Source organism: Corvus hawaiiensis, unplaced genomic scaffold (genome assembly GCF_020740725.1).
Source record: "Corvus hawaiiensis isolate bCorHaw1 unplaced genomic scaffold, bCorHaw1.pri.cur scaffold_32_ctg1, whole genome shotgun sequence".
In the NCBI taxonomy this organism is placed as follows: domain Eukaryota; kingdom Metazoa; phylum Chordata; class Aves; order Passeriformes; family Corvidae; genus Corvus; species Corvus hawaiiensis.
The window spans coordinates 249,340-271,793 of record NW_025963366.1 but is presented as its reverse complement, the minus strand read 5'-3'; the positions used below and the strand labels follow the sequence as shown (position 1 = coordinate 271,793).

At 53.7% G+C, this 22,454-nt stretch overlaps 1 pseudogene; it reads right to left on the bottom strand.

The window, feature by feature from the left end:
• Positions 1 to 22,194, bottom strand: part of LOC125320968 — a 37,667-nt pseudogene extending 15,473 nt beyond the window's left edge.
• Between the last annotated feature and the right edge of the window lie 260 nt (positions 22,195 to 22,454).

Below are 22,454 nucleotides of genomic sequence, written 5' to 3'. Positions count from 1 at the left end.
CAGCTGTGGCAGAGCTGGTAAAATCCCTGGAGAAAGGGACAACCAACCAAGTGACGCCACTGAGAGCTTCTCCAGAGCTGTGGAGTTGGCACAGCCTGGGCACATCTGACTGACAGGGCAGCACGTCAGACTAGAAAAGCCCCGTCCCAAATTTTAATGGCAACGTCTTCTGACATTTCCCTTCTTGGGGGTGGTGGAGATCCCTCCCTGGAGTGGGGACACTCCTCAAGGTCACTGCTCAAGGCCGAGTCACAGACATTTGCCTACGGTCATTGATCTGGGTGAGTGACATCAATCTCTGCTTAAGGACTGGTTTTGCTTTAATACAAGTGCTTCAAAATTGCGTCCTAGAGCACTAGATTGTAATAGTTGTTACAGCTCCTATACTGTGCAGTAAATAATTCTGATTAAGATCTTTTTCTCTAATCATGAGGGTAATCAATTAGATCTGTATTTATATAAATAGATCTGATTTGCTATTACTCATCCCGTGGGACAATTTACATAAAGCTTCAATTCCACCTGTCTAATCCTTGCCAAAAAAACCATAAACCCTTGCCAAAATCTGGGGCTGGGATTGGATCCGGCCGTTCCCAGGCTCCCCTCACTGAAGGAGTTTAGAAAGCCTGGGGGTCCTGGAGGGATTTGGGGATCTATGGGGAGTGTTTGGGGGGCCCTGCTGCACCTCATAACCCAGTGGCAGCTTCTCTAATAAACTTTGCCTGAAACTCCCACTCTGCCCATGACAGGCACGCTGTGAGTGTCTGTGACATCCCGGCTCTAGGGCAGCCTGGGGACTCCTGGATGTCACCATGGAACCCCTGTGAGTGTCCGTCACCTCACGGTTCTTTAGGAGCACGGGGATTTCACCACTGGACTCCTGTCACTGACTGCGACATCCCGGCTCCTTGTCAGCATACAGACACGTCTGTTGTCACCATGGAGCCCCTGTGAGTATGTGTGAGCTCATGGCCCTTTGGAAGAAGACACCCTTTGCATTTCACATGAAGCCCCTGTGACCGGGTCTTTAGCAGCCCAGAGACCCCTGAGATGTTACTGTGGAGCCCCTGCGCTTGTCTGTGAGCTCTCAGCTTCTGAGCAGGCTGAAGACAACTGTGATGTCACCGTGGAGTCCCTGTGGCTGTGTGTGACTAATGCATCTTTAGGAGCCTAGAGACCCCTGGGATATCACCGTGGAGCCTCTGTCACTGCCAGTGACCTCGTGGCTCTTTAGCAGCCTGGAGACACTTGGAATGTCACCGTGGAGCCCTTGTGAGTACCTGTGACAGATCAATGCCCCAGCAACATGAAGTCCCCTGGGATGTCACCATGCAATGGCTTTGACTGCCTCTGACCCCACGGCTTTTTATCATCCCAGGAAAAGCCTGGGATGTCACCACGGAACCCCTTTGACTGCTTGTGCCGTGGTTTAGGAATGATATTCCCCCATTTCATGCTCCTACTAAAACCGTGGCGCCTCTCACTCCCCTAATGCCTCCCATGGAAAGCACAAAAGACAAAGATCCTGGGCTGGGATAAGAACAATTTACTGGGAACAGCAATGAGATAAGGAACAAACAGGAAGGGCAACAATATTGATAACAGAAGGGATAAGACAAAGAAGTTACTTACAGGGAAAACTGCAACACCACCAACCCTGCCCCTGTGTTCACCCAGGTGCCTGTGGAAAACCAGAAAAAGGAGATCACCATCCAGGTGTCTTCCCAACGTGGATCACCAGGAATGTGGGTCACCAGCTCTCTTTGCAAAGTGGGTCCTCTGATGGAGGATGATGATGGGGCAGCAGACAAAGCTTTTCCTGTGGTTGGGGCGGTCCCAGGGCTTCCCTTACCGGTGGCTCTGCCGGTGATTAGTCAAGTAAGAACTCCGAGTGAAGCTCTTCCCACACTCAGGACACTTGTAGGGCCTCTCCCCAGTGTGGATGCGCTGATGGGGGACGAGGCTAGAGTTGCGGCAGAAGCCCTTCCCACAGTCGGGGCAGCGGAAGGGCCTCTCGTCTGTGTGAATCCGCTGATGCAGGAGGAGTTTGGAGCTGTCCCGACACCTCTTGCCACACTCGGGACACTCGTAGGGCTTCTCCCCGGTGTGGATCCTCTGGTGGTGAATCAGGGCCAAGCTCCTGCTGAACCTCTTCCCACATTCCCCACACTTGTAGGGCCGTTCCCCTGTGTGGGTCATCTGGTGGCGGATCAGGCTGGAGCTGACATTGAAGTCCTTCCCACATTCCAAGCACTTGTAGGGCCGTTCCCCGGTATGGATCCTCTCGTGGCGGATCAGGTGGGACCTCCAGCGGAAGCTCTTCCCACATTCACCACACTCATAGGGCTTCTCCCTGTCGTGAAGCTGCTCATGGACCACTAGGTCTGAGCTCTGGCTGGAGCTGCAGCTGCCATCCCGGCACAGGGTGGGTCTTTCCTCCTTGGAGCACCCTGGCCTGGGTTTGGAGCCCCTCTTTGTATGGCATCTTTGGGGCTTTTCCTTCCCGTTGCATTCTTGTGACATGGAGCCACTCAAAACGACCTCTTCCACAAGACTCTGTCGGGGGAATTTGCCCTTCCTGGTCTCCATCCTCAGCTCATTGTCTGGGGGAGGAAGAACAAAGAGAGGATGGGATTTGCTTCCATGTCAGAGGGAAGGGGAAGGAGATCCCCCAGTTCATCCTTGGCAGGATAGCGTCGGCAGCAGGGTTGTCCTGCAGCCAGGGGTGATGCTGGGCTGAGAGATGGAGCAGAAGAGAGGGGGAAAGGGGCAGTGACTTCTGCCTCACCTGTCTGGCTGTCCTGGGGCATCTTCCTCTTCCTCACAGCTTTCTCCTCCATCCGGCCAAGGTTTGGGAATGGGAACTCCTGCAATGGGGAAAAACAAGGTGTGAGTGCATTGGGTTGGGCGTTCCTCCTGCCCAAGTCCATCTCTAGAAGTCACCGGGCCTCTGGTGTCCATAAAAACCTCCAAAACACCAAGATTCAGTTCAAAAGAAGCCTCCTGCGAGTTCCCCCTCTCTGGTCCCTCTACTTTGAGCTTCTGGGGGCTCCCTCGTGTCCCTGCTGCTGGGGGTCCTGAATGTATTGGGTTTCCCCCACCTGCTTGGTCCCCACCCACCCCAGGCTGCCTGGCGTCCCTGGAATTCCAAGGCTCCCCCCACTTTGGTCTCCAAACTTGGAGATCCTTTGTGTCCCTCTTCTCTGGCATCCCCTCACTTAGGAATGCTGGGGGGCTTTGGGAGTCCTGGGGTCCCTTCTCCCCTTATTCTCGGCTTCAGGGTGCCAGGGCTTCAAGGCATCCCCCCTTTCCCACTTGAGGGTCCTGGCAATCCTTGAGGTCCCCCCTCTCTGAGGTCCCCACTTCAGGGTGCAGGCAATCACAGGGTTCACCCTCTCCACATTCCCTCTCCTCCAGATTGCCGGCGTTCCCCCAGTCCCGATATTGTTCCTCTCTGCTCTCCTCCCTCTGCGGGTCCCAAGGTGCCCCTGCTCTGGCTCTTCTGGGGGGTCCCACAACCCCCTGGCTCTGGGCTGAAAGCAGCAGTGCCTGACCCAGGAAGGCCAACTCTCACTGTGGGGTCGGGACCTGGCATCCCCCCGCTCACCTTGGGGGCTCTGCTGGCAGCAGCTACCAGGACTGCCAGAAAAACCCTTCCTGGGGACACCCCAGCATCCCCCAGAGGATCTTTTTGCCTCAGCTTTGGAGTCCTGCAAGCTCCAAACAGCCCCTCCCAAAAAACACTGTGCTGCTTTTAAGGGAAACTGGCAGGAGAAATGAACCCGCCTCAACCACCTCAAGAGAGAGTTCCGGTCAGGCTCACAATTCATTAAAGAGATTACAATAAACACAGCAATCAAGAGAAAACGGGTTTTAAGCCACAAAGACTGAGTACAACCTGGCACCGTGCTGGTCAGAGTGATGCTGGAGATCCTACCACGTGGTGGTCACAGTCTTGTCAAAAGTGCTGGTCCTGTGGAAGTTCTGCTCCTCCTCTGGATCCCTTGAGCAGCAGTGGTTTCCTAGTTCCCCCAAGCCAGGTTTTATATGCTCAGGTTCAGGTGGAAATGCTCAGTACCTCCCCCAGGTCAGGGAGGTTCACAATGGAATGATGTCACTCTCTGAGTCACAGGATATTTTGGGAGTCCTTGATTGTCTAAGTCCTTGCAGCTGCCCATTCTGCTGGTGGATAATGACCAATTAGCAGAGAAGTCCCCTCAGGCTGGGTGTGACTGCTGGTTGTTGTGGGTTTGTTTTTCTTTTCAGGAATTTTGTCCCATCTGAAAGGAAGAGGCAGTGAGGGCAGGGGGTTGCCCAGGAGACAATTAGGGGCAATTAGGAAGCAAAAGAAATGGCCACGCCTCCTCACATACCATGGTGATGGCTCAGCCAGAGAAACCAGAGTTTGGAAGTGGTGGCTGGGGAGTGAGCTCTCTGGCTGGGGGGTTGGTTCTCAGCAATGGCAGAGATCCCATGAGAGGTTGGGGGCAAATCGAGACTTTGCTGATGTGTGGGGTCTGGGCTCTGCCCCCTTTGCTCGGCAATCGGAGGCACAGCGGTCACCTGTGGTGCTCGCAGTGGGTGCCTGTCCTTACCAAGATGGGGCTGCACTGTGCCTTGCTCTTGGCGTCTGCCCCCTTGTTTTACTGCTTCTCCTGGCTGCCAACACCAACTGCTGCTCAATCAGATCTGCTGCCTTCACCACTTCTGCCAGCTGCCGGTGAGTGACGCTGAGGTCCAGTGCTGCCTGATCGGACCTGCCTGCCTTTGCTGTTTGCTGCCCGCTGCCGGGGTTGGTGCTGAGACACATTGCTGTCCCGTGAGGCTGCAAAAGGAGAGCTGTCCCCTGTGCCCTCTTGCCCCAGCTGCCACTGCCAGCTGGAGAGGCTGCTGCATGGAGTTACCGAGGAAGCTGCCGCTGCTGCATCGCGTGAGCAAGAATGCTGAGAAGCGTGGAAGAAAGCTGATTACACAGGATCTGAAAACAGGAAAGGCGTCCTGTTTGTCAGGCTGCAAGCCTTCAGAAAAGAATGACAAACTGTCAAGACAACAGATTTATTAGGGGACTGTAACTGGTTTTTGAGCGAGCAGCTAAAACAGTTTCTCACACTCAAAAGTATGAACGCTCTCTAACTTTACAATAAACCCGATTCACTTACACCTACCTTGTGTCTCTCGCATCCATACATCACAATACCCAACCCGTCATCCTTCATGCTCAAGTACAAGATGGCATCACAGGTACCTGCAGGTAAGTGCAGCCATTCCTTGAGGGTTGATCAAACTTTTAGGTCAAGGGCCTTGAGGAACCCTGCTTTCAGTTCTGAATGGTCAGCCAGGTAGGTCACTTGAGGGATGGTATATGTTTTTGGGCTATCCATTTTTTGATTCCTAGAGTTTGAAGAGGGACTTTACCAATTCACTGTAACCAGAATGTGAGTTTTGTAGATAGGATGCATTTTGCTACACCAATCCAAGGGTCAATCTGCAGGCCCAGATCTTTTTCAGAGTCACCGGGGCCGGTCGTGTTCAGGACTGTGCCGGTGATGGTCCAAGCAGTGCAGTTGTTGATGCTAGAAGAGTCCTTTGTTTGCTTGATGGAAAAGCCGTGGCACTCTTCCCCTTGTGTTTTGAGACCGGGGAGATTGCAGAAGGTCTCTAATATCTTGATGTTCTGCTTCATGTTTTCCCAGGAATCGCTCAATAAGACCAGATCGTCTGCAAATGCCATCGCTGTGACGCTGTTCATTCCCCAGTGGTACCCTCTGCCCCTCTCTTCCAGCTTGCAAAAGGCAACATTGGGTTGCCCTGTTTGACTCACACCTGGATCTGGATGTGGTCTCTCTGTGTTTTCTTTGTGGTGATATATGTACGGATGTTCTCATACATATTGCTCACCAAGCTGATGACATGAGGCTCCACTTCCCTTTGCTGCAGACCATGTAGGATGTGCTGGTGGCTGATGGTGTCAAAAGCCTTAGTGATGTCCACAAATACAACCCCCAGCGGTTTGTGATATTTTTTGGCAGACCAAATTACTGTTTGCAGGAGTTTCACATTTTCAGAGCATCCTGCCATTCTTATAAAGCCTCTTTGCCTTGGGTTGAGGGAGCATGCTTTAGTCGACCTTGCTGTTAATATTCTGGAGAACAGTCTTAACAGGATGGAGCCAATCATGATGGGTCTCCAGTTATTAATGTCTTGGAAATGTTCTGGTTTGGTTGACTTTGGTGTTAATACAGTCCTGCATCCCCTCACCATGTCCGAGATTTTACCTGATGTTAACCAAAGGTTGAATATCTCCATGGTCTGGGAAAACTCAGGGTCTGTCTTCTTGAGGTCCTTTAGGGTAATCCCGTCTGGACCAGGAGCTCAGCTTTTGCTCATCTCCTGCACACTCTTCTCAGTTTCTTTGGCTGTAATTAAGTCCCTGGAAGCGCTATTGTCAGCTTTCCCATTGAATTTGCAAGTTCCCAAGGCTCTTAAACTTTCCAGGTGTTTCCCATCTGTCTTTAAATGCCACACAAATTTCACTGGGTAGAATTTTGCAGGACAGGCATTCAATGTCATGCAGAGTAATCTTGGCTGATTTCCCCCAATCTAGATGGAATAGGTGCTGGAAGTGCACCTCTCCTGATTGCTCTCTTAGTCAGCCACTTCTGGCAAGGTCTTCAGGAGTTTTCTTCCTGGGTCCCTGCTTTGTTCTTATCTCGGGCTGCTGTTCTTATCTCGGGCTGATGTTCTTATCTGGCTTATCATATTGATGCATCTGAAGCAGCCCTGGGCTGACTCATTGACCAGTGATGTCATCTGCTGGCCATTAAGTACCTGCTTGAATGCCCATGGGAAGGAGTTGAGTTTCCCAGCTGAAAGACTTTGACTGAAAGTTCTCTGATAATGGGCCCGCAGCTGCCCCTCCCTCTGCTGGTTGATGTTCCCAGCTGTTCCTCCTCATTATCTGGCCAATGACTCATCCCAGCTGCTGTTCCCATGCCCACAGCTGGTTCCCTGGGCAGCAATCTCCTCTTATCACTCCTCTGCTTCCCTGTCTTGGACAGAATGTGTTTGGCAATGAGTTTACTGATGGTTTTGTTCCCCCAAAACTGAGCCTTCAACCTTATCAGCAGATGCTCTTCCTCCTTAGACCAACACCTTTTGTGGGCGAAACATGGATTTAAAAGAAACATAAAGAGTTTAGTTATAGGCTAGCTGTGTTGCAATTAGTTAGAAGAGGAAGGAATTTGGGCCCAGCTAGAGTTAATTAAAATGGTTAAGAGAGCTGGGCCTGAAACAGTTTTCAAGATGTTAGGAATTGCTTATGGAATAATTGCTGATCTGTCATTTGTATGTTTGCTTAGCTGTGCTTAGAATGAGGAACAGAAACATTGATAAGTTGGTCTGGGCAACAGGAACAATTACCAATTTCCTCCCTCTGTGGGAACCTATTCAAAAGTCACGCAAGAGGAAACTTAGAGATGTGGGTGGGGATGTTGCTGGCAGGTTGTTCTCCAGCTCAGGAGGCAATGTTTCCAATGTTCCTTCCCTCTCCTTGCTGCTTTTTCCCCCGTTGTTTAGTACAAAAAGTCTCGGGAGACAGCTGTCTTCTTCCACACTTGGTTGAGGTTTAAGATGTTCTTACACCTCCCATAGCCTGGGAAAACCCTCCCAAACCGTAGGAAAACGAACACACTCCTTAGTGTCAAACACACCCGATGTGTAAAACTCCAGTGTCAGCAGTTCAAATGCATTTTCTGCTAAGTTAGGGAGGCCAGATGGTAAATTTAGAGAGCACAGGTAGGCCTTGTTTTTACACAAGGAATCTAGATTAAAAGTTTTAGATGCCAGGTCCACCCAATCAAAATGGGAAGTTTGGGTGCCGGTCAATGCCTGGTACAGGCGTATCGATGGACACATTTTAGGGATCCGGATAGTTAAAGTGTCCAAAATTTTAGGAGAGGAGGAATAAGATCGGCAGTAGACCCCTCAATAAATTACCAAATCTTGCCAGGCACAAATCCATGGGCCAGAATTCGGGTAAAAAGCTGCACGGTCCTTACATAAAATTTGTTTAACAGTTTAGCAGGAGATTGTTGACTGGAGATTCCAATGATACCATGCCGGGGCAGAAGTCGGCTTCATTACACTTCAAAGGGCATACAGTGGTACCATGAGGAGGAGCGACCTTTGCAGCAGTGCCCACTTCGTAACAGGTATCTCCTCAGAAGATGGTAGTTACGCTGGCCGCTTACTCGCGCTTCATTGAATTTCTTCACTTTGACATTCAGAGCACTGGGCAGAAATCACATGGCGTCAACACCCGCCTCGGGCCTTCGCGATGCTTTGTTTTAATTAAACAGTCGGATTCCCCTGGTCCGCACCAGTTCTAAGCTGGCTGCTTGGCGCCGGCCGAGGCGGGGCGCCGGCCTGGAGACCCCATCCGGGGACCCTCTGCTGAGCAATTGGACCAGGTGGTGAAAACCATGTCCTGTCCCCCTCCAGTGGCATGAGGAGATGATGATCATCCCTGGAGGAATCACCTGATCCCCTGTGAGCCCTGGGCCTTTTTCCTCAAATGGCCAATAAACCTCTTCAGCAAATTTACACTCCGTGTCCAGGTCTCTGTGTCCGTGTGTGTTTTCCGAAGGAAATTCCCCCAAATCTCCAAGAAGTTGATCCCCGAGGTGTTGTCCTGGCCCCCTAACCATCTGCACATCCCATCACTGTCTCACTGTCACCTCCACACATCTCTGAGCTTGCTGGCACCTCCCAGGTTTGCTCTGAACTCCTCCCTCCTGCTCCCCACCACCAGGAATGACCATGGGAGCTCAGACCAGGAGCACCCAGGCTAGGGATGGATAAGGGGCACCTGGCAGAGGCGGGAGGAATCCCCCATTTCAGGGAGGTTGTGGGGTGCAAGGGGAGCAGCTGAGTCCCCTCCCAGATCCAGGGCTACAAACTGGGGACAAGATGCCTCAAGTGCCTCAGCTGAATCGTTTCCCTCAGCACTTGGCCCGGCAAGTCTCTGGCTGCAGCACAACCTGTGCAGGAGACTTTCCAATGGGAAGACAAAAGGAAGGAATTGGTCCTTCCCTCTCCCTCAGCCTTCCTCCTTGTGCTGATCTTCTTGTCATCTCTTAGCAAAACCAACCAAAAGTCATCTGCAGTGAGGTGTTTCCGAGGGTCCGTTCCCAAACAGGGCCACAGGAGGATTTTCTGCCAGGGCAGAAGTGAGACCTGTGGGATTTGGTCAGACAGTTTAAAACATGACCATTTCTAAATGCTGGAAATCCAGAGGCTACAAAAAGGAAGTCTGCAGTTGGAATGGGCCATTATTCTCCCTCTTCCCGCTGCTCAGCTGGCCAAGCCCAACTCCAGAGGAGCAGATCATGGAAAGCAGAGCTGCAGGGAGTGTTGGAGACTCATTCCCAGAGAGAGAGGGAGAAAGAGTGAAATAGGGACAAGAATTCCAATTGTTTTCTTGATCACAACCACCACAAACAGCTCTGTACTCAGTGTGCAACATCCCGATGCTGAGGCACACTCCTGGTTTTTCACCACAAATTGCATCATTTTGGAAACTGTCCCTGGATTAGAACAAAACCACAGGCCAAAAATTGACTCCGTTTGCTTCCTACATCAGAAATCATTAAACCTCTACCAAGATGCGTTTCCCTGCAGCAGAAAAGGCCACTTGATTCCTTTTGTGCTGACTTTCTCCTGAGTTCACGACTTCAGATCAACTGAAAGTGTCCCGCTACCACCAAAGGTGGCCGCCAACAACCAGGATCCAACCCCCGAGTCACCATCAAACGCGCTGGAGCCGCGCCTTCCGCAGCCCAGCATCAATTCCTGCTGCTGCCCCCTGCTCTGGGTCAGCCTGACGGGCATGGTTCTGGTGTGTGGGGCCGGCTCCCACAGGACACAGCGCTCAGACCCGCTCTGTGTCCCGCAGCTTGGGCATCTCAGGTGCTGCTCCACAGCTGCGGGGCCATTTCCCACTCTTTTTCCACCAAGGTTCCACCGCTGCTGCACTGAATCACAGAATCCCAGAATTAACCAGCTTGGAAAAGATCTGTGAGATCATCCAACACCACCTTGTCACCAGACCATGGCAGCGAGTGCCACATCCAGTCTTTCCTTAAATACCTCCAGGGACGGCGACTCCACCACCTCCCTGGGCAGCCCATTCCAATGCCCAATCACCCTTGCTGTGAAGAAACTCTTTCTAATCTCCAGCCTAAACCTCCTCTGCTGCAGCTCAAGGCTGTGTCCTCTTGTCCTGTCTCTGGTCCCTGGGAGAAGAGACCGAGCCCCACCTGGCTGCCCCCTCCTGTCAGGGAGTTGTAGAGAGTGAGAAGGTCCCCCCTGAGCCTCCTCTTCTCCAGGATAAACAACCCCAGCTCCCTCAGCTGCTGCTCACGGGACTTGCATTCCACCACTGTTCCACTGTTGCTCCGTGGCTGCTGCTGCTGCTGCTGTTCCAGCGCAGCTGCAAAACCTCCCCTGGTGCTGCTCCCACTCCAGTGCTGCTCGTCTGTGACACTGCGGGGCCTCCTGGAACCGTGGGGACATTGTGACACCGCGGGGACACATGGAAGCAAAGGAACCCTGTGCCACTCCAGGATCTTGTGGAATCCACAGGCCCTGGGGCACTGTGGGGCCTCATGGAACCAAGGATCCATTGTGATCCCTGAGGGCCTCGTGGTTCCCAGGGATCCTTTGTGACACTGTGGGGCCTCATGGAACCAAAGAGACCCTGGGACAATGTGAGACCTGATGGCAGAAAGGGGGGAACCTGTGACAATGTGGGGCCTCATGGAGCCAAGGCGACCCTGACACAATGTGGGACCTCGCAGCAGAAAGGGGACTCTGTAACAATGTGGGGCCTCGTGGAACCAAGGACCATTGTGACCCCACAAGGGCTCATGGCACCAGAGGGATCCTGTGACACCGGGGGACCTCGTGGCCCAAAGGAGAACCTGTGACACTGTGGGGCCTCAGGGAATCAAGGGGTCTCAGAGACACAGTGGGGGCTCCTGGTTCTCAGTCTCTTCTGACACTTGTCTCCATCTACACAGAAGCCAAACAGGGCAGCCTGAGCCTCTGCATCCAGAATATTCCCGTCTCCATGGCAGGATGCTCCTGCTCCCAGTGGTGCTGTGTGTTCCCTCTGCTCCCTGGGGGAATTGCATCCTACAAGAGACACAGCGACCACTCCGGTACCCGACACCACAGGGCAGGGCCTCCTTCTGGGTGGCAGCAGAGACATCTTTCACTCCATCAGAATGCTCAGAGCCCCGTCCAATGTGGTCTGGAATGTTTCCAGGCACGGGGCATCCACCAGCTCGCTGGCAAATCTGTGCCAGTGCTTCACCACTCTCAGCATCAAGAATTTTCCCTTATCTCTGCTCTGAACCCACTCTCTTTCAGTTGAAAACAATCTCCCCTTGTCCCCCTGACAAAGGCCCTCCGGAAACATTTCTCCACATGTTTCCGAGGAGGTGCTTTGAAGTCTGAAAGGTCACACTGGGGTGTCCCCACAGCCTTTTCTGCTCCAGGCTGAACAGGTCCAACTGTCCCAGCCTGTCTCTGTCACAGAGCTGCCCCAGCCCTCCGAGCATCTTGGTGGCCTCCTCTGGAAGTGCTCCACGAGCTCCGAGTCTTTCCTGTGCTGAGGACCCTCTTGTCAATTGTTTTTACAGAAGACGCAGTCGCTAGGAGAGGGGAAACTCATCCTTCCTGAAATGCTGGCACAAGAGCAGGGACAGTTTCTGCAGGGCTGAGACACAGCCCCGAGGGAGGCAGGGACATTCCCATGGCGTCCCTGCAGCTGGGGGCCAATCTGCCGGCACTGGGAGCCTCTGTGTGTGTCCAGCTCATTCTCCCACGGCCGTTGGCACGTGGTCAGCAGCCGTCCAATGCCATCCCCCTGATTGGCACTGATCTCCAAGGCAGCCTGGAGCCCTCCTGGGCCAATGTTCCCTAATTAGGACCCTGTGGACACTTCCTCAATTCTTGTCCAAACCAACTTCAGCACACCAATGACGTCACAGCACTTGTCCATGAGGTCAAGAATCCCCCATGGGGGCACTCTGCTCTCTCCTCCATGGGGCACAAAGCAGCAACACTCCCAAGGAAAATCTTCTCCCAAGGGCCCTGCGGCTCCTTGGGAAGTTCCAGAGCAAAGAGTCAAGGCAGGTGCCTGAAATGCTTTCCCAGCATGCCCACAACACATCTCAAACGGATCCACAGTGTCCCTGGGAAAGAGAGAAGCAGAACCCTTCACTAATGCCAGGACATCCAACAGGAATCACAGCCATGAACAGCTCTCAGAAACCACTTCTCAGTGGACTTTAACAGCTTGGAAGCCCAAGGAGTCTGAATGTCTTCCTGGTGCCTTGGGCCCTGGGCAAACAGGGCTTATCAGAGATGCTGGCAGGGGACCATCATCCCTCCTCCTCCCAGGACACCTCTCTTTGCCCAATTAGCTCCGAGTGGCTGCCTGGGGACAAGCCCCTCTTTTTCCACTTCCCCTTGGATGGGCACATCCGACTCAGGTCCAGCGCTGGCCTGGGCCCAGGGCCAGGGAACTGCAGAGACCCTCTGTGTGGACAAGGGCCTTTGGGGACCTGCAGCAAATTGCATCCAGGCACAGTGCTGGAGTTTGAGCCTTACTGGGGATGGGGTCCCTGGCACCCTGCATGTGGAGCAGCTGTGCAGAGCTGGAGCCAGGTGCTCTGTGTGGGCACGGTGGCTGTGGGTGGGACAGGGGGAGGGTCAGGGCAGGACATTTTCCCCTCTGAACTCTGCTCTGGGGCTGGAGGTGGAACTGTTTTGGGGCCTGTGAGGAAAGGGAATGGAGTGGTCCAGCTGTGGGAAGAAGCACACCTGAGCCATTTCCCAAGCCTCAGCCTTGTCTTGGGGTGATCAACATTGCCCAGTGCTCCCCAGTGTCTCCAGTGACTGCAGATCCCAATCAGCTGCCTACCCTTGACTCAAAGTCCTCCCACATTCCTGTTTTCCCTGATTCCAGGGTCCTGGAAGAGGGGTCAGTGCCCAGCCCTATTTTCTCAAAGTGCCTGAGTGGGAATAGGGGCAACTGTGCTGGGACCCAAGAGAGTTTGGGATGGGCTCAGCTCTGGGCTGTCCCACAGGGAAAGCTCTGGGAGGGAAGGGGCAGCAGGAGATGGGGGATCTGGCTGTGGGGGCTGCAGGAGGATGGATTGTGGTGGAGTGGGCGCTGTTCTCACATTGGGATCCAGCTGCCTTTGGCTCCCTGCCCTGCAGGCTGAGAGTTGCCCCTGGCAGCTGGCAGATCCCCTGTCCTGGCAAAGACAGGGATGCAGGATGGCTCTGCAGGACAGCGCTGGGCACCCCTGGCTGCACCTCCACCTTCACACCCTGCAGCCATCCCTGGGAGAGGAGGCATTTGGGCTTTTCACAGGGAGAGGGCTGCATTGGAGGGGATCCTATGGATGTCACCCCAAGACAGGAGACCTCTCAACTCTCCTGACACAACATTTCTGGGTTTCATTTTCTGTCATTCCCTGATCTTATCTCTGCTTCCTGGAGATTTTCCTCCTGGACTTGTTTGCCTGGGCCTGATCTGTCCCTGCCACCACTCACAGACCCCAAATCTCTGTGCACTCTCCTTGACCCTGCAGGAACCTGCCTCATTGCAGGGCACTGGCTGGGGGCAGTTTCTGTTTGTGGGTTGGAAAAACAACAGGCCAAACTAAGACTGATCACTAAAAGTAAGACTTCAGATGTCTCAGGGACTTGTCAAAATTCATAATACCATTTATATATATATCCCCTCCCTGCCATTCCCCAGTAGAACGAAACTGAAAACAAAGTCTCAGGAAATGTCCTCATTTTTATCAAAATCCTTGGCTTGGAAATACTCTGGGACAGATCACAAACCCTCAGCATTGTCAGAGCTTCATGTCTGACCTCCCCTGCACTCGAGATGTTCTGAGCTGTACTCACAGAATCTGTAGGCATTGGGATGTTCCAGCTTCAGGAGATCCCTCCAGGAGCTGCAGCTGCCTTGTCCTGCAGCCAGAGGCTTCCTGAGTCAAGAGCTGGCAATGATTCTGCTCCAGCAACTTCTCAGCACCTTTGCAGCCTTGGCTGAGTTTAAGCCCTGTGTGCCTCTGTGCTGTGCCCGGGCTGGCTGCAGGCCCAGGAGCTGCTCCTGGCCACAGCTGTCTCTCTGCAGCGCTGCCGCTTGCCAGGAGCCGCCTCTGTGCCAGGAGCCCGGCCCAGCTCAGCAGCACAGCCACAGCACAAGGACTCTGATGACCCTCTTGGGGCTTGGTGCTGAGGCCCTGAACATCAGTCCCTGAGAGGGAGCTGAAGCAATCTCTCAAGAATTCAAAGTCAATATCAATCTCCAGAGTTTCCTGAAGTTTTAATGGGTCCCACTGAGGAACACTGAGGATGAGAAAGTGTCCCCAGGTTCCAGTTAGAGCAGAACACTGGAGGCAGTGGTGGCAGGTGAGGACAAGCAAGGAAAGGTGTCTGTGCGGCTGAGGAAACCTGGATGTGTTCCATGACTCCAAAGGGCCATGGCCTGAGCCCCAGCCCCTGGCAAGGCAGATCCTGTCCCTCCCTCAGTGCGCAGGGCTCTTGCCGGGGCACTGGGATGTGGGGATGTGCAGTGCCAAGGGCAGCACCATGGGGTGGCCCCTGCCAGGCCGCTGAGCAGGGACAAGGAGGCCCTGAGGCCCCAGGGCTGCAAGGGTCACTTGTCTCCTGCTGGCCTCAGGGCCAGGGACAGCAGCCGTGGCCAAAGTGCTGCACAAGTTGGCTCTGTCAGGGCCCTGCAGCTGCTGCCCATCCCTCTGCCCTCTGCAGCCCAGGCTGTCCCACGCTGTCCCTGCCCTGCGCCTCTGTCCCTGCAGGCTGTCCTCTTCCCGCCGGCTGCCCCACCTTGCCGGCCCCTTCCTTTGCTGGCAGCTCTGCGTCCTGCCTGCCTCTGCCTGGGCACACAAAGCCTTGGGCTGCTCCAGACTCCTTCTGGGGGACGTGTTGCAGCACAGCACTTCCCTGGGAGGGAAAGACCTTTCTCCTGGTGTCCAGTCTGGAGCTGCCCAGCTGCCCTTGGTGCCATTATTTCTTTGTCAGGCTGTTTTATACAACGAAGAAAAGCTCCTCCATCTTTGAAACCTCCCTTCAAGCCCTCCCAGGCTACTTCTCTTCTGTCCTCAGTCTCCACAGAACTGAGCCCAGGGCCCTCAGCTTCCACCTGCTGGTTTTGTGATGAGGCCTCCGAAGCCCGTCTTGGGAGATTTTTGGGTTCTCTCTAAGGTCTTTGAAAATGGAAACATAGTGATCGAGGTCCAAGATAAATGGAGTGTTATTTTTTCCCAAACCTTGCAGTGACAGAACAAGGGGCAATAGCTTTAAACTGAATGAGGGGGAATTTAGATTTGATCTAAGGAGGGAATATTTGACAGTGAGAGTGGCACAGAACTGCAGCTGTGCAAGGCAGAGAACGATGCTCCATCCCAAAATTCTTCAAGGTCAGGAGGTTTGTGCCAACCCCTCCACTCCCCAAGGATGGAATTCCTGTTGTGGGGGTTCTCTGATGTGCTGCGTGACCTCACAAAGCTTCTGGCCAGAATGTCTGCTGGGGGCCAGCCAGGCTGCTGCAATGGCAGTGACCTCACAGCCATCACCATTCCAGCCCTGTCCCCTGGGCCTGGCTCTCCCCTTTCCTCTCTCCTGGTCTTGTCTCTGCAGGGATGAGTGGTTTTGTGATGAACACCTTGTCCCCAAGATATTCCTGAGACCAATCATTTGTCAGTCAGGCCCATGTCACAGCAGTGACCTCATTTTCAACTCGCTCAACTCCTCATCTCTGCTGGAGCCCACATTGAGCAGCCAAAGCCAGCCCCTGCTCTGGCCTTTCCCTCTGCCCTGCCCCAGGGCCTGACAGAGCCAGGCGGCCGCAGGTGACCTTGAGGTTGTGCAGGGCTCAGGCACAGGGGCTGTGCCAGACTCAGTGCTGAGCTCACACTCTGTGGGGTGGAGCAGAGCCCAGCCAGAAGTCACCCCCTGAAGCAGCAGCTCTGCCGTGCTGGCCACTGGGCCGGCTTGGCCAGGGAGGCTTCTGGCCATGCCCTGCAAGGAGCTGCTGCTGCCAAGGTGCCTTTGGTGTCTCAGGCTCTCCCTGGCACAGCTCCCACTCCGGCACTCTGCACTGAGGCCTTCAATGTCTTGGGCTGGCCTGGGGCTTCTCCTGCAGCAGGGTCTGCCCTGGTCATGGCACAGGAAAGGCAGTTCCTGCTGGAGCAGGAGGCTCTGCCTGGAATGGGCTCAAACAGCTCCAACAAGGCCCTGTTTGCAGAGCCCCCAGTGGGGAATGCAGAAGGGAGGTCCCGCTGCTTTTGGGGTGAAGAATGCAGAACCCAGCCTGACTCCTCCATTTCAAAGTTCAACATCATGAGAGGGAGCTGCAGCTGTGGCAGAGCTGGTAAAATCCCTGGAGAAAGGAACAACCAACCAAGTGACGCCACTGAGAGCTTCTCCAGAGCTGTGGAGTTGGCACAGCCTGGGCACATCTGACTGACAGGGCAGCACGTCAGACTAGAAAAGCCCCGTCCCAAATTTTAATGGCAATGTCTTCTGACATTTCCCTTCTTGGGGGTGGTGGAGATCCCTCCCTGGAGTGGGGACACTCCTCAAGGTCACTGCTCAAGGCCGAGTCACAGACATTTGCCTACGGTCATTGATCTGGGTGAGTGACATCAATCTCTGCTTAAGGACTGGTTTTGCTTTAATACAAGTGCTTCAAAATTGCGTCCTAGAGCACTAGATTGTAATAGTTGTTACAGCTCCTATACTGTGCAGTAAATAATTCTGATTAAGATCTTTTTCTCTAATCATGAGGGTAATCAATTAGATCTGTATTTATATAAATAGATCTGATTTGCTATTACTCATCCCGTGGGACAATTTACATAAAGCTTCAATTCCACCTGTCTAATCCTTGCCAAAAAAACCATAAACCCTTGCCAAAATCTGGGGCTGGGATTGGATCCGGCCGTTCCCAGGCTCCCCTCACTGAAGGAGTTTAGAAAGCCTGGGGGTCCTGGAGGGATTTGGGGATCTATGGGGAGTGTTTGGGGGTCCCTTCTGCACCTCATGACCCAATGGCAGCTTCTCTAATAAACTTTGCCTGAAACTCCCACTCTGCCCATGACAGGCACGCTGTGAGTGTCTGTGACATCCCGGCTCTAGGGCAGCCTGGGGACTCCTGGATGTCACCATGGAACCCCTGTGAGTGTCCGTCACCTCACGGTTCTTTAGGAGCACGGGGATTTCACCACTGGACTCCTGCCACTGACTGCGACATCCCGGCTCCTTGTCAGCATACAGACACGTCTGTTGTCACCATGGAGCCCCTGTGAGTATGTGTGAGCTCATGGCCCTTTGGAAGAAGACACCCTTTGCATTTCACATGAAGCCCCTGTGACCGGGTCTTTAGCAGCCCAGAGACCCCTGAGATGTTACTGTGGAGCCCCTGCGCTTGTCTGTGAGCTCTCAGCTTCTGAGCAGGCTGAAGACAACTGTGATGTCACCGTGGAGTCCCCGTGGCTGTGTGCGACTAATGCATCTTTAGGAGCCTAGAGACCCCTGGGATATCACCGTGGAGCCTCTGTCACTGCCAGTGACCTCGTGGCTCTTTAGCAGCCTGGAGACACTTGGAATGTCACCGTGGAGCCCTTGTGAGTACCTGTGACAGATCAATGCCCCAGCAACATGAAGTCCCCTGGGATGTCACCATGCAATGGCTTTGACTGCCTCTGACCCCACGGCTTTTTATCATCCCAGGAAAAGCCTGGGATGTCACCACGGAACCCCTTTGACTGCTTGTGCCGTGGTTTAGGAATGATATTCCCCCATTTCATGCTCCTACTAAAACCGTGGCGCCTCTCACTCCCCTACTGCCTCCCATGGAAAGCACAAAAGACAAAGATCCTGGGCTGGGATAAGAACAATTTACTGGGAACAGCAATGAGATAAGGAACAAACAGGAAGGGCAACAATATTGATAACAGAAGGGATAAGATAAAGAAGTTACTTACAGGGAAAACTGCAACACCACCAACCCTGCCGCTGTGTTCACCCAGGTGCCTGTGGAAAACCAGAATAAGGAGATCACCATCCAGGTGTCTTCCCAACGTGGATCACCAGGAATGTGGGTCACCAGCTCTCTTTGCAAAGTGGGTCCTCTGATGGAGGATGATGATGGGGCAGCAGACAAAGCTTTTCCTGCAGTTGGGGCGGTCCCAGGGCTTCCCTTACCGGTGGCTCTGCCGGTGATTAGTCAAGTAAGAACTCCGAGTGAAGCTCTTCCCACACTCAGGACACTTGTAGGGCCTCTCCCCAGTGTGGATGCGCTGATGGGGGACGAGGCTAGAGTTGCGGCAGAAGCCCTTCCCACAGTCGGGGCAGCGGAAGGGCCTCTCGTCTGTGTGAACCCGCTGATGCAGGAGGAGTTTGGAGCTGTCCCGACACCTCTTGCCACACTCGGGACACTCGTAGGGCTTCTCCCCGGTGTGGATCCTCTGGTGGTGAATCAGGGCCAAGCTCCTGCTGAACCTCTTCCCACATTCCCCACACTTGTAGGGCCGTTCCCCTGTGTGGGTCATCTGGTGGCGGATCAGGCTGGAGCTGACATTGAAGTCCTTCCCACATTCCAAGCACTTGTAGGGCCGTTCCCCGGTATGGATCCTCTCGTGGCGGATCAGGTGGGACCTCCAGCGGAAGCTCTTCCCACATTCACCACACTCATAGGGCTTCTCCGTATCATGAAGCTGCTCATGGACCACTAGGTCCGAGCTCTGGCTGGAGCTCCAGCTGCCATCCCGGCACAGGGTGGGTCTTTCCTCCTTGGAGCACCCTGGCCTGGGTTTGGAGCCCCTCTTTGTATGGCATCTTTGGGGCTTTTCCTTCCCGTTGCATTCTTGTGACGTGGAGCCACTCAAAACGACCTCTTCCACAAGACTCTGTCGGGGGAATTTGCCCTTCCTGGTCTCCATCCTCAGCTCATTGTCTGGGGGAGGAAGAACAAAGAGAGGATGGGATTTGCTTCCATGTCAGAGGGAAGGGGAAGGAGATCCCCTAGTTCATCCTTGGCAGGATGGCGTCGGCAGCAGGGTTGTCCTGCAGCCAGGGGTGATGCTGGGCTGAGAGATGGAGCAGAAGAGAGGGGGAAAGGGGCAGTGACTTCTGCCTCACCTGTCTGGCTGTCCTGGGGCATCTTCCTCTTCCTCACAGCTTTCTCCTCCATCCGGCCAAGGTTTGGGAATGGGAACTCCTGCAATGGGGAAAAACAAGGTGTGAGCGCATTGGGTTGGGCATTCCTCCTGCCCAAGTCCATCTCTAGAAGTCACCGGGCCTCTGGTGTCCATAAAAACCTCCAAAACACCAAGATTCAGTTCAAAAGAAGCCTCCTGCGAGTTCCCCCTCTCTGGTCCCTCTACTTTGAGCTTCTGGGGGCTCCCTCGTGTCCCTGCTGCTGGGGGTCCTGAATGTATTGGGTTTCCCCCATCTGCTTGGTCCCCACCCACCCCAGGCTGCCTGGCGTCCCTGGAATTCCAAGGCTCCCCCCACTTTGGTCTCCAAACTTGGAGATCCTTTGTGTCCCTCTTCTCTGGCATCCCCTCACTTAGGAATGCTGGGGGGCTTTGGGAGTCCTGGGGTCCCTTCTCCCCTTATTCTCGGCTTCAGGGTGCCAGAGCTTCAAGGCATCCCCCCTTTCCCACTTCAGGGTCCTGGCAATCCTTGAGGTCCCCCCTCTCTGAGGTCCCCGCTTCAGGGTGCAGGCAATCACAGGGTTCACCCTCTCCACATTCCCTCTCCTCCAGATTGCCGGCGTTCCCCCAGTCCCGATATTGTTCCTCTCTGCTCTCCTCCCTCTGCAGGTCCCAAGGTGCCCCTGCTCTGGCTCTTCTGGGGGGTCCCACAACCCCCTGGCTCTGGGCTGAAAGCAGCAGTGCCTGACCCAGGAAGGCCAACTCTCACTGTGGGGTCGGGACCTGGCATCCCCCCGCTCACCTTGGGGGCTCTGCTGGCAGCAGCTACCAGGACTGCCAGAAAAACCCTTCCTGGGGACACCCCAGCATCCCCCAGAGGATCTTTTTGCCTCAGCTTTGGAGTCCTGCAAGCTCCAAACAGCCCCTCCCAAAAAACACTGTGCTGCTTTTAAGGGAAACTGGCAGGAGAAATGAACCCGCCTCAACCACCTCAAGAGAGATTTCCGGTCGGGCTCACAATTCATTAAAGAGATTACAATAAACACAGCAATCAAGAGAAAACGGGTTTTAAGCCACAAAGACTGAGTACAACCTGGCACCGTGCTGGTCAGAGTGATGGTGGAGATCCTACCACGTGGTGGTCACAGTCTTGTCAAAAGTGCTGGTCCTGTGGAAGTTCTGCTCCTCCTCTGGATCCCTTGAGCAGCAGTGGTTTCCTAGTTCCCCCAAGCCAGGTTTTATATGCTCAGGTTCAGGTGGAAATGCTCAGTACCTCCCCCAGGTCAGGGAGGTTCACAATGGAATGATGTCACTCTCTGAGTCACAGGATATTTTGGGAGTCCTTGATTGTCTAAGTCCTTGCAGCTGCCCATTCTGCTGGTGGATAATGACCAATTAGCAGAGAAGTCCCCTCAGGCTGGATGTGACTGCTGGTTGTTGTGGGTTTGTTTTTCTTTTCAGGAATTTTGTCCCATCTGAAAGGAAGAGGCAGTGAAGGCAGGGGGTTGCCCAGGAGACAATTAGGGGCAATTAGGAAACAAAAGAAATGGCCACGCCTCCTCACATACCATGGTGATGGCTCAGCCAGAGAAACCAGAGTTTGGAAGTGGTGGCTGGGGAGTGAGCTCTCTGGCTGGGGGGTTGGTTCTCAGCAATGGCAGAGATCCCATGAGAGGTTGGGGGCAAACCGAGACTTTGCTGATGTGTGGGGTCTGGGCTCTGCCCCCTTTGCTCGGCAATCGGAGGCACAGCGGTCACCTGTGGTGCTCGCAGTGGGTGCCTGTCCTTACCAAGATGGGGCTGCACTGTGGCTTGCTCTTGGCGTCTGCCCCCTTGTTTTACTGCTTCTCCTGGCTGCCAACACCAACTGCTGCTCAATCAGATCTGCTGCCTTCACCACTTCTGCCAGCTGCCGGTGAGTGACGCTGAGGTCCAGTGCTGCCTGATCGGACCTGCCTGCCTTTGCTGTTTGCTGCCCGCTGCCGGGGTTGGTGCTGAGACACATTGCTGTCCCGTGAGGCTGCAAAAGGAGAGCTGTCCCCTGTGCCCTCTTGCCCCAGCTGCCACTGCCAGCTGGAGAGGCTGCTGCGTGGAGTTACCGAGGAAGCTGCCGCTGCTGCATCGCGTGAGCAAGAATGCTGAGAAGCGTGGAAGAAAGCTGATTACACAGGATCTGAAAACAGGAAAGGCGTCCTGTTTGTCAGGCTGCAAGCCTTCAGAAAAGAATGACAAACTGTCAAGACAACAGATTTATTAGGGGACTGTAACTGGTTTTTGAGCGAGCAGCTAAAACAGTTTCTCACACTCAAAAGTATGAACGCTCTCTAACTTTACAATAAACCCGATTCACTTACACCTACCTTGTGTCTCTTGCATCCATACATCACAATACCCAACCCGTCATCCTTCATGCTCAAGTACAAGATGGCATCACAGGTACCTGCAGGTAAGTGCAGCCATTCCTTGAGGGTTGATCAAACTTTTAGGTCAAGGGCCTCGAGGAACCCTGCTTTCAGTTCTGAATGGTCAGCCAGGTAGGTCACTTGAGGGATGGTATATGTTTTTGGGCTATCCATTTTTTGATTCCTAGAGTTTGAAGAGGGACTTTACCAATTCACTGTAACCAGAATGTGAGTTTTGTAGATAGGATGCATTTTGCTACACCAATCCAAGGGTCAATCTGCAGGCCCAGATCTTTTTCAGAGTCACCGGGGCCAGTCATGTTCAGGACTGTGCCGGTGATGGTCCAAGCAGTGCAGTTGTTGATGCTAGAAGAGTCCTTTGTTTGCTTGATGGAAAAGCCGTGGCACTCTTCCCCTTGTGTTTTGAGACCGGGGAGATTGCAGAAGGTCTCTAATATCTTGATGTTCTGCTTCATGTTTTCCCAGGAATCGCTCAATAAGACCAGATCGTCTGCAAATGCCATCGCTGTGACGCTGTTCATTCCCCAGTGGTACCCTCTGCCACTCTCTTCCAGCTTGCAAAAGGCAACATTGGGTTGCCCTGTTTGACTCACACCTGGATCTGGATGTGGTCTCTCTGTGTTTTCTTTGTGGTGATGTATGTACGGATGTTCTCATACATATTGCTCACCAAGCTGATGACATGAGGCTCCACTTCCCTTTGCTGCAGACCATGTAGGATGTGCTGGTGGCTGATGGTGTCAAAAGCCTTAGTGATGTCCAC